This window comes from Eptatretus burgeri, chromosome 4, assembly GCF_056783735.1.
Source record: "Eptatretus burgeri isolate ZD-2024b chromosome 4, Ebu_testis_v1, whole genome shotgun sequence".
Taxonomy (NCBI): domain Eukaryota; kingdom Metazoa; phylum Chordata; class Myxini; order Myxiniformes; family Myxinidae; genus Eptatretus; species Eptatretus burgeri.
Window position 1 is genome coordinate 20,856,500 of NC_140964.1, and position 18,906 is coordinate 20,875,405.

Sequence of the window (18,906 nt, forward strand, 5' to 3'; positions counted from 1 at the left end):
CAGAGAAGATTTTTGAAGGTTTAAAAAAAAACAAAACAATATGGCTGCTGAACCACATGACCGATGACATCAATTTTTTTTTTCTGTGGACCAATTTATCCATAGATGACCCTCAAAAATGTAAATACTGATCACATGTAGCGTTCTACATATGCAATTATGACATCATAATGAAGGCACCTATGACATAAAAAAAATCACATTTATTCCCCATGAGGACTACTTGCCATGTGGCAAGTTTAATTTTTTCCTTGGTTCGCTTTCAGCGATAGAGGTCCAAAGTTTTTCCTTTTTCCAACATGGCTGCAAAATTCCAACAAAATATGAAGTCATATTTCACACCTTGTGAAATATGACCTTTGTCATCAATAAAACATTCCATATGAGAAGTCACTTCTTTGGGGAAAATTTTGTCTCAATCCGACAAGCAGTTGCAGAGAAAAACAAGAAAATTCTGTCCGGAAAAACAGATAGACAAAGAGACAGACAAACAGACAAACAAACAGACCCAAATGCAACACCCTCTCCTTTGGCGAGGGTAACAAAATCGACTGACGAAAATACTTCAAAAAAAATCTTCGATTTTGCAAGAAATCACATTCGCAGCATTTTTTCAGGAATGTATCCCCCACGAATGTCAAGGCTCAAGGTCCAACATTACTTACTTTATTTATATCTACTCTCATAATAACTTTACTCAACTCTTTCTGCTTTTTAAATCTCCTGAATGACTATTTACATTGTTTACTGATTAATATTGTTGCCAGTGACCGGATTCGAACCAGGGTCCCAAACGTCACTCCGATGAGTGTTAAAGGGTGAACCAGTGACCCCATCGACCCTTGGTCCTAGTCCCAGCCTGCCGGGTCAAGGCTCGCAAGCCAGCCGAGCGGTTTGTGGAAGCTTGAACTTGAGGTTAAGCACAAGGAGTGGAGTTCTAGACTGCCACGCGACCATCTCATGGGGTTCCACGTCATGCATTTGATTTTCCAAATGGAGTTTTTACAACACAACCCCATGGAACAATGTCACAAAGTCAAACACAATATAATACAATCAATTTACTTACATCAAGGGATGGGGTACACAGAAGGCAAAACGATACAGGAACGATGACGGACTCAATTCATCAATTAATAACGACGGACTGAATTAAGTGCAACGCAAGCCACACAACCGACACTTAAAGCCGAGACAACATCACAAACATGGAACTCTATCTAACCCAGTGTGAGGAAAGGGAATCCAAACAAAACAGGAGATAAGGAAGAGAATGGGGTTCAGGCCTGTTTGAAGGACGGTTTCATCCACTCGAGTGTGAGCAGGACTTGGTGGGAGAAGAAAGAAAGGGCCCAGTCATCTCGCTCTACCATTTCTTTCTTCCTCAGAAGACGCCCTTTTCCTTTCCTTCACCAGAGTTCACAAACAGCAGTTGCGACAAGGTAGAGCATGTTCTGAGACCACGTTTTTGCTGTGACGTGGCTTTAATTCAACAACAACAACCACAAAACAACTGTGCTACGTCATTCTGAGCAAATCATTCACTTACTGTGGATGCTTTTGCCGCGCCATATCGTCCTGAGCGGGTTGCCCGTGCTCCGTCGTCCTGAGCGGGGTTCCCATGCTCCATCGTCCTGAGCTAGTTGCCTGTGCTGAGCACGATCCCAACTGCATGAGAAGTTCCAAGGTGTGGAGGGAGATGGAGAATGTCCTGAAATGTTATAAGGAGGTTTTGGAACAGAAAATGAAGGCAACCACTGAAGTCTCCATTCTGAAGTTCTGCAAAAGAAACCCAAGCAAATCAGCCTCCATTTCATCTTCTGAGCCTTCAACCTCAACTGGACAGCCTGCCACAGGTGAATAAGCCTGCCACAGTACAGGCAATATGTCCTGTTTCCAACCCCAATCATGACGACACTTATGAAAAGGTATTTCATTTAATGTTTTTATTTGAAATACGTTTTATTTACACATCGTTTACTGTTTTGCCCCTACTCACTCCCCTCTGCTTCCTTGCTCCCCCACACTTCACTCCCCCCTGCTTCCTCGCCCCCCACCCCTCCTCGGTCTCCATACCTCCTCAGTCCTCCACCTCTCCCCCCTCCTTAGTATATCAGTCGTCCACACAGTGGTTACGTCCCTCAGCCTGCCTTCCCTTGCCCACCCTTCCCCTCACGCTGCCTTCCCTTGCCACACTATCTCCTTTCTCCCCCCTCCCTCCTCCTTACTTCCCCTCCCTCCTCCTTACTCCCTCCTCCCTCTTACTCCACCCTGCCTCCCCACACACACACAAACTTAATATTCCCATCAGCGAAGCAACGGGATGTATTGTATTTGCTCGTCCCGAAAAAATGCTTTCTGCTTCTCCTTAATAGAACTCCTTATCTCACTGCTCAACCACTCCAGCCTCTTACTGCCTCTAATTTTACAATTCACTGTAATATACTGCTGTGATGAGTGAGAGGCCAGGGCAGGTTGGCTCACCCACGGGCTAGAACACCAACCAATAGTAGCTGAGTGGAGTGGGGCCAGTTGCATCATAGATGAGGGTGGGGACAGAGACTTTAAAAGTGTGTGGTGTGAACCAGTGTGGGTGGGTCAGGGTGAAGCGACACACGGAAACTTCACTGGAAAGCCTGCTCGCAGACTCCTGGGGTTTTCTGCATGGCATGACACGCATCAATCCGCAGCCTTCTGACACGCCCACGACGCAGGCCGTGCCCATTTTCCCCTCATGCCAGCCCATGTCTACAGCACGAATTGTCTTCCTGCTGGGAATATCAACACGTGGAACGAAGTTGCATCCTGTCGGGTGCAGCCTGCAGTATTTTTCGTTTTGTCAATTTATTGTGGTCTTTTCTTCTGTGGTGTGCTTGAGGTCTTCGGGATTAAATAGATAAGGACATATTATGCTGATCGCGAGTTTGCTTGAGGGTGCACACGGGGTTTATTATTATACAAATAATTGTATTGCTTCTTTTTGTATTCCTGCCCTTTGCTTTTTTAATACACAATAAAAATCCACTTGGTCTCTGAATATTCGAGTTGCTCGAATAGTTACCCACAGTGAATGTGAAGCGAAAAGCAGGGTTAAGAAATTAGTTCACTTCTGTCTGTCTGTCTGTCTGTCTGTCTGTCTGTCTCCACAAATGTCAGTTCACGATTGAGGAACAACTCGATTTTAATTGAATGTTATATTTTAAACACAAAATAGAACATGAATCAGAAAATGAACCCGCAGCTTAACAGTAATGACCTCCGCCACCGAAGGTGGAAGGAACTTATGTTTTCAACCCTGTCTATCTGTCTGTTTGTTTGCTTGTATGCAGGACATCTCAAAAAGTTGTGAACGGATTCAGATGAAATTTGGTGAGCGGGTTGGGGATGTGACAAGGGAGAACTGATTTTATTTTGGTGAAGATCTGGATCCGGACACTGGAATTTTTAAACTGATCCTTCACCATTGAGAGATAGGGCCAAAAACAATATATAACATATCTGAAAAAGTTGTGGACGGATTCGGCCGAAACTTGGTGCACGGTGAAACTTGGTGAAACGGTGTTGGGTGTGTGACAAGGATGAATAGATTCAATTTTGGTGAAGATCCGAATCCAATAATATTTTTACTTTACAGAAGTGATTCTTCACCATTGAGAGATGGCACCAAAAACGATCCATCACATGATATTGCAAAAATTATTGGGCCAGATATGCTCGACTGGATCAGGCATAGCGTGGCAGAGGTATGCGCTCTACTGAGTGCCATTCTAGTTTGGCTCTGAATTTATCCTGATCGCATATGCTCAGAGAGGAGTGAGATCATTTTTAAGCGGTGTAGCTGCTTCAATATTTGATGTCCATCCGTCCATAAAAATTTTTTTAAGTGGTGCAGACGCTGAATTGACAACGGGGAGCTCTCGCTGACGAGCATCACGAGAAGGAAATGCTAAACTGCACCGCTTCCTTCGGACAAGGGGGCAATTTTTTTACTCTGTTTGCCTGTCTGGTAGTCAAAAAAAATTGAAAATCATTCCAAACAGTAAACTTATTATTTTAAGGACGCCATAAAGGACAAACAACAGACACAGATAACTAATGTAATGTGTGAAACAAGGTGGTGTGAAAGACGCTGCATCAACGGCAGTAAACTTCTGAATTTTTTTTCTTTCTACAACCTCTAAAAATTTTCATTTCATTTCAATTGAATTATATGCTTGAACACGACAGAACACAAATCACCTTTTCGTCACTTTCAAAAACGTTCCGTTTAGCAGGTCTTGGAAAAAATATTCATGCACTGAGTGCAGAGTAACAATGAGAATAACAATGGGAATCGGAATAACAATGCGAATCGGCATTCATCATGATGTGAAGGCAGAATAACAGTTTGAGAATCTGCATCTGACAAATATGGCGGCACATAGTGCTGTATGGTGACCATCACGCCTGTTATTCAAAGTTCACCATCAAAACGAACGTAGATTGTACTCACTAACACAAAGCAAGAGTTTAAGAGATTCTTCCCAAACCTTTTTCTCAATGCTGTTTGGTGTGCTATGTGTGTATGTTTGGTTTGGAGTAAGGTGTGCTATGAGCTCTCCAGTTAGTATATGAATTATATATATATATATATATATATATATATATATATATATATATATATATATATATATATATATATATATATCTGTTAAACCACAGATTGGGTTCGGGCGATTAGCACCCAGCACAAAACGCACAACCACCGCTCGGGTTGGGACTCTGGGCAATCGGGTGTACAGCACCGATATGTACGTTGCACAACTGGCTCAGGCGTTCCATTTGAGCACAGTGATGTGGCAAACAGGCCTGGGAACTTGCTCAGTTGACGGCGTGAATGCTTTTGCACTGTTGGTCAGGATTCAGACCAAGCAACTGGAACGAGTCCAATGAATACAACACCTCCTCATTTGCTTCTATTAAGCAAATGAATAAAATAACTTGGAAAAAAAGTGTGAACTTTTGAAAAGGTAATCATGTCCAGCCATTTCACACTTGCCAGAAAGCTGCATTGAAGAGGCACTTGTGAGTTCTCTATCTCTATCTCTATCTCTATCTCTATCTCTATCTCTATCTCTATCTCTATCTCTATCTCTCTCTCTCTCTCTCTCTCTCTCTCTCTCTCTCTCTCTCTCTCTCTCTCTCTCTCTCTCTCTCTCTCTCTCTCTCTCTCTCTCTCTCTCTCTTTGTCTCTTTGTCTCTTTGTCTCTCTCTCTCTCTCTCTGTCTCTCTCTCTCTCTTTGTCTCTCTCTCTCTCTTTGTCTCTCTTTGTCTCTCTTTGTCTGTCTGTCTCTCTCTCTCTCTCTCTCTCTCTCTCTCTCTCTCTCTCTCTCTCTCTCTCTCTCTCTCTCTCTCTCTCTCTCTCTCTCTCTCTCTCTATGACATTACTAACAACAGCGTATCTCAACGAATTATCAAGTAGTTTCTGGAAGGCAGTGAGATAAAGTGTGGAGATGCATTTGACATCTTCCCATTCACGTGAAACGAGATGGCATCCTCCCACTCAGGGAAGGAGGAGAAACCAAGATTCAAACAGGTTTAAAAATTTTTATTTGCACAATATGCCATGCACTGATGAACTTGTCAAACGCAGGTTCTACATTTTGTATGTGCCAAATACCAGCTTCAACCATTCTGTGTTGCAGTTTAGACATCATTGGTATAAAATTTAGAAACCTACAAAGATATTTTAATGTCATCTTTAAAAAAAAACAACAATTTTTATCTCCCACTTAATGAGGAACCTTTCTTTCATCGATGAATCATAATGTGGGACTTGAGTTTTCATCTGAGAATCTTTGATTTGCAAAGTCCCACACATCTCTTCAAACTGATATCTTCAGGGTATTACAATCTTACAGGATGTGTGTGTGTGTGTGTGTGTGTGTGTGTGTGTGTGTGTGTGTGTGTGTGTGTGTGTGTGTGTGTGTGTGTGTGTGTGTGTGTGTGTGTGCGCGCATACGTGCATCAAGTTGTCAATTTGCATGAAATCGACAATTTTGGCAGAATTATTTGAGGTGTGCACCCAGTCTGAGTAATGTTACGTCTTAGAGCAAAATGGAAATTCTCCCTCATTATCGCAAACGACTGTCGTGTCCCGATTTCAAGATGCCTTTGTGGAGTGCACGTCAAGGGAGAGGCGTTTCTATTCTGCTTATAATAAAGGTTGCACTTGCACTTGCTTTCATGCTTGCTCGATGCCTGTTATTCTCACACTGAGCACAAATAATTATTTTCATGGTAATGCCAGTCACCGGTGAAAAAAAGAAGAAGATATTTTCGTAAGAAAAGTTTACGAGGTAAATCAAAATGATTTACTCTTCTCCATTGAAACTGAAGATCATTCCACTCAACAGAGAAAGTATATTTTATGGAATGAAGAACCAGTCTTGGTCATGAAGGCTCATGTCGCTCTGCATTAGCAGACAAGTCGAATCCATCCATCCATTGGGACCATACTCTTTGCAGAGCGTTGGTGCTGCCAAAACAGTCTCCTTGGATATTGGGCACAAACCCAGACAGGTCACCACTCCGACACAGGATACCAGCAAGCTGGTACTCATTTTGTCAACCTCAGAAAGATGACTCGGAGAGTCAACCCCACCTGGTATTAGTTCAACAGCAAACTGGGATTTGAACTCAGGATAGTAGATGATAAATGGGGTTTCTGGGACTCTCATTCGAATGAATGGGGGAAAAGGGAAAAACTTTCTGACTCAAGCCCCAAAAGCGCAAAATAGGAGACTGATTTTCTCTCCACCTATCCCCTTCCCTCCCAGAAAAGCAAATGTAAAATTGAGACTATGAAGGATTGAGACTTACTGATTAAAGCACTTCTTCCCTTTCATATTTTCATTCCACTCAAAGAGCGAACCAACGAATATTTGCTCATGTTCAACTTTAGGGAATAACTTAATTTTCTTATAACATTCATTTCCAGAGTATATTCACTTTATCTCTTCAAGCACGAAAGAAAGGGAAGTTCATGATCCCTCCTTCGGTTCTGTAAAATTGGGAAGTGCCTTTAAGAGCACAGCCGTGCTGTGAAGGTGAGGAAGTATTCTGTGCCCATGTCTCTCGTGGTTATATCTGAAATCATCAGAACACAAACAGAACAAAGTTTAGCTGAAAACAAGCAAAAACAGCTTTTAAACGTAGTTTTTTTCTCAAAATCATTCAAAGCAAGCTGTTGCATTTTCGTGTTAAATGAGTCAGTCTGGAGTCAGCCAAGCTGCCTCGCCCGAACCAAGCCAAAAAAATTCCGAAGTCATTTCCTATGTAGGACACACCCTGAAAACCCCATTGTTGTGCAATCTCCCATTATGTCATCAAGTTGCTTATTTAAACCAACTTGTGTGCCGAGTGTTTTATTTAGAGAATGGATTGTGCAGATAATTTCTCCGACCTTGCGGATCAATCGTTTTCACAAGATGACAGGTGAGATCCTTAACCCAATTCATCATTTGTTGTTTTATTCAGAATTAAATGACAATACAACCAATAATTATGATTGTGTTTCTTTTTCTAACAGGTTGTCCCCAATAAGAACATCGTTGATAACTGATCTAGAACAGGAGGCCTTTGAATTACACGATGAGTGGCTAAAAATGAATGACTTCCTTGAAGACATTCGATCGTTCAGAAAATAATTGAACGATATTTTTGTTGGATGGAAAGAAGTTCTCTCACGTCCTCTCATCTTGAATGAGTTGAGTCAAAGGTGAGAAATTATCCCTCTGTGTGTCTTTATGTGTTTATGTGTGTGCATGTGTGTATTTTTGTTTGTGCATGCGTGTGCGTGTTTATATGTGTATGTGTGTGTGCGTGTGTGTGTGTGTGTGTGTGTGTGTGTGTATGTGTGTGTGCATGTGTGTATTTGTGTTTGTGGATGTGTGTGTGCGTGTTTATATGTGTGTGTGTGTGTATGTGTGTGTGCATGTGTGTATTTGTGTTTGTGGATGTGTGTGTGCGTGTTTATATGTGTATGTGTGTGTGTATGTGTGTATTTGTGTTTGTGGATGTGTGTGTGCATGTTTATATGTGTATGTGTGTGTGTGTGTGTCTGTCTGTCTGTCTGTATCTTTGAATCATTAATATTTTTATTTTTTATTTTTCAGTTTAAACACCTGTCTGGATGAACCAAACACACAACTTAATGTTCTGGAGGAATCTGACACGGCACTCCATCTTCTGGAGGTAAATGTTATATTTATTATTTTATTAATATCATATTATAATCATCTTTATATACCCTAATTGTTCTTCACTCTTTGTTTTGAATAGAATATGTTGATCGAGTTTCAAAACCAAAAAAACCATCAGACTGCTGCGAAAGAAGATTTTGTTCAATGTTACTACTTTTGTTTAAATATATTTGCTTTCCTTATAATTATCTGATTTTGAATTACAAGAAAAGAATAAAGGAAGATGTAAAGGGGAGGGGTGGTTGGTGCACTCCCCCAACGACTTACAACCCCCCTCATCCCTCTCCCCTCCCTGTGTGTGTGTGCGGGGAAGGGTGGGAGGTGGGATGAGGGGGTGGTGGGTCAAAGGTGGGGGCACACATGGGGGTGGGGCTTGTGTGGGTGGAGGTTGGGGGGGTGGGTGGGGCTTGTGTGGGTGGGTGTGGCTTTTGTGAGTGAGGTTTGCATGGATGGAGCTTGTGTGGGTTGGGTTTATGTGGGTGGGTGGGACTTGTGTGGGTAGGGCTTATGTGGGTGGTGGGACTTGTGTGGGTAGGGCTTATATGGGTGGGTGGGACTTGTGTGGCTAGGGCTTATGTGGGTGGGAGGGACTTGTGTGGGTAGGGCTTATGTGGGTGGGTGGGACTTGTGTGGGTGGGGCTTATGTGGGTCGGCGGGGTTTGTGTGGATGTGGCTTGTGTGGGAGGAGCAATTTTTTTTAATTAAACATGTGTGTGGGAACTAATAAACTAATTATGTGGATATGATGGATGTGGATGTGGCTTATGTGGGTGGGGTTTGTGTGGATGTGGATTTTGTGAGGGGTTTGCATGGATGTGGCTTATGTGGGCGGGGCTTATGTGGATGTGGATTTTGTGATGGGTTTGCGTGGATGTGGCTTATGTGGGCGGAGTTAAAAAAGGGGCAGAGTCCAAAAATTTTTTTCCCAATTTATCTTTGTCTTTTGTAATTCCTGTGAATAAAATGAACCTAAAATCTCTTCCTCCTTTAAATCACATAATTTGTAAGTCCAAGTAAATGTACCGATGACATCAACAATTTTAAAAAGTTCATTTGTCCATCGCTTGGTATAACCTTTTTAAAAATGAGATTTCCACCTGTATATTCATGCTATTGTTACGAATTTGGAAGCTTACTGCACACAACAGCCAGAGTCCCTATAGATCAGTTATAACGGTCAGTATGTGTTTCTCGTTCGGGTCCCGTCCCGAGTCTAATGGGAATTAAATGTTCGTGCGCTGTGGAGTTATTTTGATAGTCAGGGTTTTCTTTTACAGTTTTACATCACTTACAACTACAACACCTTTGCTCCATCCTGACGCCATAACGCTCATGGTGGGTGGAGTTCAAGAAGGACATGGCATCTCTCTCGACCAATCAAATAGATGCGAGCGAGTTTGCCGTCGGTCGGCCAATGAGAGCCCACGCAGGACATTGTTACTCCTCTTCCTGTTTGAGGGGCGGTCCACCGTGACGCCCGCCACGCCCCCCCCCCCCAGTCCAATCAGCGGACTTGGCGCCCCTTCTGGCCAATCACGGGGGTGACGAGCACGTTTGCACGCCAAAACCGTCCAGTGAGGGAGAGCGGGTCGGAGTAGGCGGCTCCTCCCCTCTGAAGAGGGAGTGAATAATTGTTCGGCGCGATCCGACTGGTGAGGAGAGTTGGTTTTGCTCTGCCAGATCGCCTGGCCTTGCCTGCTGGCGCTCGCTGCCTCGTCCGCGCTCAGACTGGTTGGGGTCCGCCCTTTATCCTCTGTCCTGGGTACTTGGAGTGGTATCGTGGTTGCGGGTTCGAGTCCCGCCGGTCCAGGACGTTGAAGACCACACAAGGTGGACAGGACCAAGATAGCTCTGGTTTCCAGCTCATCTTCCCTTGAGCTGGGAACCTTCAATAAAGATCCTACGGGGTCCATTTCTTTGGTGTGCGTCTGCGGGCGGGCCTGTCTTGTCAAGTAGAATTGTTAAGTGCTTTTGCTTGTACATTATTTACATTTCATATTCGGTTGTAATCTGCTCTTTGTCTCCCTTCTCGGTTTTTGCCAATTATAATTGTAAATAAATACCCCTCTTGTTAAATGTATCACCTTGTTTCTGTGCTTCTTTCATTGGCTTAGCACGGTGCATGTTGGGAAATTGGGAAGCGGAAAATTGTGCATTCGGTCTGATGGGTCTTGGTAACCATCCGCTCGGGTTACGCACGGTTCGAGCACGATCATGGCTCGTTCCGCTCGAGGCCTGCCGAGGGTGTGAATTCCCCAATAGCTTTGCCGCGTGGATACTGAAGTAAATTGAAATTGGCAATCGACCCTATTCCACGCGGTCGAATTATTGGCGATTCATGGTCCTGTAAGGGACCCGTGCCCTTCGGAGTTCTCCGGGGAGCACGATCTAGATTCCGGGTGTTCGGTGGAGCCGACTCTACTGCTCCACCTAGTGGTCATGCTCACTGCCGACACCCGGCCCACGACACAATATCACCAACTTTGAACTGAAGCTTTCTGGCATTAATCTCTTTTTCATATTTTAATTTTGTAAATGTTTCTGATGGCTTCGTTTTTGTTGAGGAATGAATCATGTCGTTGTACTTATCTACAATGTCGTGAATTAAAGATAACCATTGTTGAGAACCGAGTTGAGTAAATTTTTTATTTAGTCTCTCTTTTAAAGTGCGATTAAATTGCTCAATAACAACCGCTTTTCCTTCATGAAAGGTGCTGTATAATGTAATGTTATATTTTCATGAAAGGTGCTGTATAATGTAATGTTGTTATATTAAAGAAAATTCATAAATGTTTTGTTGTAGAACTCTGTACCCTCATCAGTCTACAATTTTTGAGGTTTTCTCTTGCTTTTATTGAATATCTGTTGAAAGGCTAACATAAGAGAAAGGCCAACATAAAAACAAAACCTGTTTTGTTTTTCAAAGGAACAACCCACGCATATCTTCTCCTCAAATCACTAACGGTTAAAGCATACTTGTACCCTTTATCATAATTGAGTTCAAGTAAATCATCAGACCAGATATAATCAACTTCCTTGGAATAAACCTTCCTTCTTTGTGATTATTGGTTTATGTAATTAATCAGCTAATTGCTCTTCAATCTTAATGACATCATTAGAGCCAATAAGTTTTTTGAATTTCCAAGACCAAGTTTCAATTTAGCACTGATCATCTTCATCACGATGAACACATCAACTTTTTCTCTCAAGGTTGGATTTTGTATCAGAGATAAATTATACAACATTTCTCTATCGGCTTCGTGTTTTTCTTCCAACAATGTGCTATTTGCAAAATCAATATCATGCCTCATGCACACTTCATCAACCCTATTGATAGGTTTGCTCCATGATTTAGGATTGTCAGCCTCATCTAATCTTTTAATCAAGTTTGTTCCTGGACCAAAGAAAGAATACTCTGGTCGATGTAATTCCCCTGGTATTCCAGAAGTTGTAAATTTACTTCCTGATAAAAACTTTTGTATATCTCCACCACATTTGTGTTTGGAGATAAATTTACTCTTTTTAGAGCCACACACCGAACATCTGCCGTTTTGTATAACCCTGTTATTTTTACTTTTAAAATACGAGATATTTTTAGTATTAGTTTTCTTCTTACATTTGAGACAATAACTCACATATTTATGTGAAAAATTCTGACAGAGTGTGAAAACCTTTTTGGTTTCCAACATGCACGTTTGTATCTTGGATTTTAAAACATCAAGAATCCTTAGAAATGTCCTCACTCTCTCTTCCATTTATTTAAGAAAAAAATGTCAAACTTTAATAAAAGTCAATTACATCAACATCATCAATAATATAATCTTTTCCTTCTTTCTCTTCTTTTTCTCCACTTTCTCGTTTTAATCTTCTCCATGAAACTGATGTTAATAGTCTTGATGCATATATTTCTAATGGACTTGCCAATTCTTTGTTTTCCTCCTCGGTGCATTGAGATTTATTTATTTTCTGTAATACCTTTGATCTTTTTATAATCTCACTGGTTTCCACATTTTTATATTTATTTATTCTCTCTTTCCTCCCTCTCCCTCTCCTCCTCTCTCTTCTCCCTCTCCTCCTTCTCTCTATTCTCCCTCTCCTCCTTCTCTCTCTTCTCCCAATCCTCCTTCTCTCTCTTCTCCCAATCCTCCTTCTCTCTCTTCTCCCTCTCCTCCTTCTCTGTTGTCTCAGTTTCTTCAACACCTGCTTGTGCGATAGAAGAAAGCATATCTCCAACTAACAATCTTGCTTTATCAGGCAGACTTTCAAGTTTTTCAGCAAAATCCACAATTACACCACTTCCACTAATTTGTTTCTCCAACTCTTTATTATGTCTTCCCAATTCTTTTTGAGCCCGGATTTGAGCCTTCCTTTCGTTGGCAGTTTTCACCGCTGCTGAAATACCACCCGGCAATTGTCAAGCCGCACTTAAACCAGCAAATAAAGGAATTAGAAATGGGAGAAATCCTCCACTCATCTCTCTTATTGAATATTTCTTCAACATTGGTTTTGACATTTTAAATTTTAAGTGAGCCAGTATCGTTCAAGATTTTCACCTGTTCTCTTGTGAGCAAAACATCAATTCTTACTGCTCCTTTTCTCTGAATTGTATTAACCTTAATCATACAAGGCTTGTTATTTTGAATATCAGATGATATTTTATGAAGATTGATTTGATTAACATAAACCCCAGTTGGCACTTTATTACTCATTTATTTATCAAAAAAATTATGTGAGACTAATCGTAACACCATTATCTGTATTAATCTGTAATTCTGTTTCTTCCAAAAGCAAACAATATGTATCAACTTCTTCACTCTCTTCTCTTTCAATGTATAGGGAAGTATCCACTCGATTACACTTTATAGTTTCCTTTTGAGCACTCAGGTCAATCGCATAGATTGCATATAGACTTTTAAATGTTGTCATTTCCAAAATGGGTTCTTTATTCCCATTGCTTTCACACACCTTTTGGGAAGACTCGTATGCTTCAGCATAATCATTTTTTCGCAATTAATTTCCAATCTATCTCATGGATAAAATGTTCCTTCTCGAGAAACACGAAGTTGTTTCACCATCGCATTATCACTCAATGCATTATTCTTATCAGGAGCAGTATCACCAACTGGTTTTAAAAAAATGAGCCACAGATATCGTGGCTTTCCTTCCAGAACACCGAAATTTCACGTGTAAGTGGTTTGGTTCAGTTTAACGTGTTAGCATCTTCTTTTCAGGTATGATACATTGAGTGGTTCCTTTGAGTTGTCTTCCATTCAACATCTCTTCTGTTTTAAGATTAGGAGTATATTCACTAATATACCAACTAATTTCATCAATTAGAAATTGATTCTGATCAGCAAAAGCATTAGCCACACCAAAAAGCAATCTATTTTCATTATCATTCCTTTGTCGTTGAAATCTAATTTTAAGACCATCCAGAACTTTATCATGATCACAAAATCCAAATATTCCTTGAAGAGGAACTGTCACAGTAAAACTATTACCTGTTTTTGTATCATCATTATACATCATTTCCTTTGACGATATCGAGGGTCTGTGTTTGTTCCCGTTGCCATATCAGGAATAAAACCTTTGACAGCAACCTTTCCCATTCTATCACAAAATGAATATCATGTAAATTTCATCATTTCAGAGGTAGCAGAGACATAATCAACTGCTTCAACTTCTTGTGTTCCAATGTACAAACGAACATTACCAAACATTTTCCAGAATAAATCATTTACGGGTGTAGCATTTGCGGTATTCACAGCCTCAGTGAATTTAAATTTACACAAGAAACTTTCGGCTAGATTCATATCAGTTTCTTGATTCTTTATTTCAAAACTTTTTGTTCCATTTGCATTCCAGTCTGTTGCAGCTATTGCATTTACCTTGAAGTAGTCTTCTTTTTTAATGGAGTTTGAGATGACAATGGTATCATCCAAATCATAGATACTATCAATTGCTTCCATACATGTATTTATTGAGGAAAAAAGATGTTAAAACTTTTGAAACCCTGATCCAAGTATTCAAATTCATTTCTGTCGTTCTTGGGGAGACAACTATTTGTTGTTGTCTTGTCACTATCACAATAGACTCACAATAACCATCCTATTTATTTATTGGAAAACTTCACGGAGGTGAATTCTGATGGATATAATTTCTCCATTGAAAGAAATAATGCGATTATCTTGGTCGGTTATCCTAAATTTCCTCTGTATATGTTTTTTCCTGACACAGGTAGAGATAAACCAGATTTTTGGGTTCCATATTCAATTTATAACCAATTGGGGTTGAGTATGCACTGAATTAAAATATTGTATTTGTTCTTATTCCATCATTATAAGCGCCATCAATCAAATCACAGTGAATTAATACCGAATTTATTCCTGAGGATATTTGAATGACATTATCACTGTAAAATGTCCCATTAGTTTCAATCTTTTTTGAGGAGAAACCCAACAACTCTCTAAATGAATTATCAATTGTGAAATCAACCTTGTAGTTATTTTTGTTTAATCGATGATTTTGAAGAATGTTTTTGAATATCTATAACAATATTTTTGGTTCATCACCCTGTTCTTTCATAAGGCGAGCAATTTCTGAAGATATTTGAGAAATCTCATATGCTCCGGGTGAAAATGTTATCGTTTTGTATCCACTTCACGGATTACAACTAAATTGTCATTTTTCTCGGTGATATTAAATAAGGTATTATAAGTTTCCATTGACAATAAAGACGCCAGTAGGGTGAATATGCTGATTCTGGCTCACTTTTCCCCATGTAAATGAATGGGGGATTTTCAGCGATTCATTTTTTTCCATAAAAAGTAAACCCCCTTTTTATCCTAAGGTATATTTATTTGTCTTCCCTTTTAACCTCGGGACACTTTTTTCAAATAACCAATGCAATAAGATAAAGATATGTTCAAGTGGTAAAGTAGTAATGTGATTTGTTGAAGGTGATTCTGAAGAAATATCTGAAACATGCAAGCCGAGGGACACTCTTTTTCAAATAACCAATGCATATTGTTTAGCTCACTCATTGAACCTATAAAGATTTGTTCATTCTCAAATTCCTTCAATAGTTTAATTTTCTTTGTACAATAATCCCCATCTAAATTTTTTAAAAACAAAACATTTGAATCTTTATATTTTTTTAAGATACCCCTTTTGTGCCATTACAAAATGATAAACTTCCCTTAATGCTCTTGTTTGACCACCTCCTGAGCCACATATCATTTTGAGATGATAGTAAATTGTTTTTCATTGTTCAATTGATAACCATCAAAGTTTTCAGTCCATTCAAGTATATTTATTTTTTTCTTTACATCCTCTAACTTACGAGTTTTTTAATTGATTTGCTTTTTTGTTTTATTTCCCTTTGTTTTAGTTATTTTTTCAATAAGACTTATTTGATAATTTTCACATTCATTATGTTTTCCATTTTTATACCAAGACTGAGATTTTCTCCACTCTTTAGTTTGATTAATACTTGGTTTGACCATTTATATATTGTGAAAAAACGCGGCAGTAGCCCTAAAAAAAACCTTAACCCATATTCCCATCGTTAAAACACAATCTATTTTATACACTCTATCATACAATATCCATATGAAACACAATCTATTCCATTATCTAAAATAAATCTCTTATCATCAAAGGCTCCTAATGCCTTTTTATTTACTTCTTCACTATATATGTTATGTTTATAACTTCTTATTGTATTCATTTTCCTATATTCTTCTTTCTTATTCATCAAACAATTTTAATAATTTCTCAAAGTTATTGATTTCTTTATAACATATTTCTTTATCCCCTTTAACCTCTGATCAATCTGATCACCATACTTATAAGGATATGCCACCTTTGCTCTCAATCCAATTAACTCACTCATGACTTTTCCACCCAACTCATCCTTAAACTTACCAATAACCTTTTCATTCTTTTTGGAAAATAACTCGCTCTTCTTCGTAAAATTACTGGTATCATATACTCAAATATTTTTCTTCATATCTTCATAAACATCATCAGTTTTTACATCGAGGATAAAACTATCAGTGTCCATATACAACAATGAAACATTTTCACCATACTCTTTCGTTAAGCCATTATACAAATAATCATACATCAATATCTTTGATAAATCAAGAACTGCTGTTCCAATATTGTTTGGTTTATTCCTGATCACTTATCTCTTCTTCATAAAGGTTATGAGAAAACACTTTCTTTTGAAGGAAGTTGTGTTTGTTTAAATCTCATAAATGAATCCATATAATCATTAGGATAAATTCCCTTACTTGTAAGAATTTTCTCTTTACTTTGAATTTCATTCCTTGTTTGAATTTCCTCTCAAGTTAGAATTCCCTCTTCAATCAGAATTTCAACTTTAATCAGAATTTCCTCTTAAGTTAGAATTTCATTCATTGTTTGAATTTTCTTTATAATTAGAATTTCATCTTCAGTTAGAATTTCTTCATTAATTTCCTCATTAATTAGAATTTCCTCTTTAGTTTGAATTCTCTCTTTAATCTGAATTTCCTCTTTAGTTAGAATTTCCTCTTTTGGAAAGAATGAATTAAGATTTGGAAAAGACCCCGTGGAGCTTAGATTTGATGCTAGGGAGGCGAGTGGTGTTCCCATAAACTTGTAAGAATCGAGAAACCGAATACGAGTTTAAGGTTTTGTGAATATCATTTTTGTAAATGAAATATACTTTTGACTTGTGTTTGTTGTGGCAGAAATATTCCCTGGTGTTTTTGAAAGTTCATTTATAAATAGATGTGTATCATAGTTGGCGCTGTTGTGAAGAAAGACTGGAATAAAAGAAGAAAATTTATATTTAAGATTACAACAGGAATGAGCAGGACCTCTATATTTACCAGTAAGATGACAATGATCCCTAACTTTAGACTCCTCAATTTCCTCCTCACAAATATGACAGATATTGTTCTTTCTAAATTCTAATTTTTCTTCTTCGGTTAATTTCATCAGTTCATTTGTTTCTTTCATTAATTTCGTTCGTCTTATACAATCCTTTTCTAATCGTTTTACAAACTCTTGTAAAGCTTTTTTTCCACTAGAATATGTTTTTGATATTTATTTGTATGCGATTCTTTTGGATGAGGAGAAGCAGTATTTATCTTTTTTTAGGATACATTCAAAATCAGCGTATATCACAAATGGGTGCATGATAGATTTATTATAATCTTCAAAATAAATCTTTTTACCAGGTTTAGGCATTTTAATTAGATTAGCTGATTTATGATTACTACAATATTTTGAATGTTGTTCGAATCGTTCTTTTGTATGTAATGAATTAAGACATCGCTTACAAGGATATATTTTGTTTGCTGTTCTGAATACCTGAGAAGAGATTAATCTTGATAAATTATTGATGTATGTATCATGTGAATTCTTTCCAACACTAAAATATAAAAGATCAATGTGTGTTTCTTCATTTTTAGAGTTGTTTGAAATTTTTAATATTTGAACTTTGTTTGTATCCGTTAATCCACATACATTAAGAGAAAGATTTTTCTTTTTCTCAAATTTAGGAATATCTGTTAGTGGCATTGGGAATTTAAAATCTTTAATGTCCAAAGTATTCTCATATTTCATATATTGTTTTACTCTTTCTGAATTACAATTTAGTGGATGTAAGTGAGCAAGAACAGACCAGAGAAAACATTTATTATCATTGTTCTTAATATTAACAACTGCCTTCTTTAGTTTTATTTCTTTTGGTAATTCAATATAAGAAGAAGCTTTAAGAGGGTTTGATTTTAGAATGTGTATATCTAAAAAGATGATTTTTAAAATATGAAATCCACTTCCTACCGCTGTATTATCAACATCCACCTCTTGCCTTGAAAGCTCTTCAGAAACCCCACTATTCAAAAAATCTTGAAATGATGTTATAAAATGAAGATCTGTTCTCAAATAAGGAGTTTGTCCTTCATCTTGTCTTTTCATATTCATTTTCACTCCCATATAAAACTTTAAAGTTTTCATTTCTTTTAATGTCTTTCTAATAACTTTTTCAACATCAGGTTTCACGATTTCAATTGATTCAGCCATTGATGATGGACCGGGTTCTCCAAATTGAAAAATCCTTTTTTTTTATATGCCCTTTAAATGCCCCATCAGTGTTTTCAAGATAACAGTCTCCCTTTACTTTAAACTAATTTTTCTTGTGTTTTTGTGATTGAAGATGTCTCTTATAACTACTCTTCAAAACATCCTTTGAGCAGATATCACAATATTTTCTTTCCAACTCAAGAGGAGATATTTGATGAAATAGATTAAATGTATGTTTGTTGATTTGCAGGTGTTCTTTTATAATATATATATTCGTGATTCCAAACACCGCAGTACATTGTATTCACCATATTTATACAATAAAACTTTGCTGAAACTAAAATTTTCTTGATGAAAATTTCGTTTAATTTATAGGTGAATCTGTGCTTAAAACCATTTTATCCTCCAACTTTTTTCACTTAATAAATACAATGTTTCAAGACACAAAAGGGAAGTTTCAATCAATCACTTCATTTGTAAAAGATACTGAGAAATACGTCAAGGATGTAAAATTGAACAAAGATAAATATAACAACTATTGGATAAAAACAATTATGGTGGATAAGATGAGTTCTTCAATTTCCTT

At 38.3% G+C, this 18,906-nt stretch overlaps 1 long non-coding RNA gene across 1 annotated transcript; it reads left to right on the forward strand.

Moving 5' to 3' along the window:
- The first annotated feature begins 7,118 nt into the window (after positions 1-7,118).
- On the forward strand, positions 7,119-8,497 carry LOC147027599 (uncharacterized). Its single transcript, XR_015056887.1, has 3 exons — positions 7,119-7,476; positions 7,571-7,759; positions 8,157-8,497. It is a non-coding gene; the product is annotated as an uncharacterized LOC147027599 (long non-coding RNA).
- Positions 8,498-18,906: the final 10,409 nt, after the last annotated feature.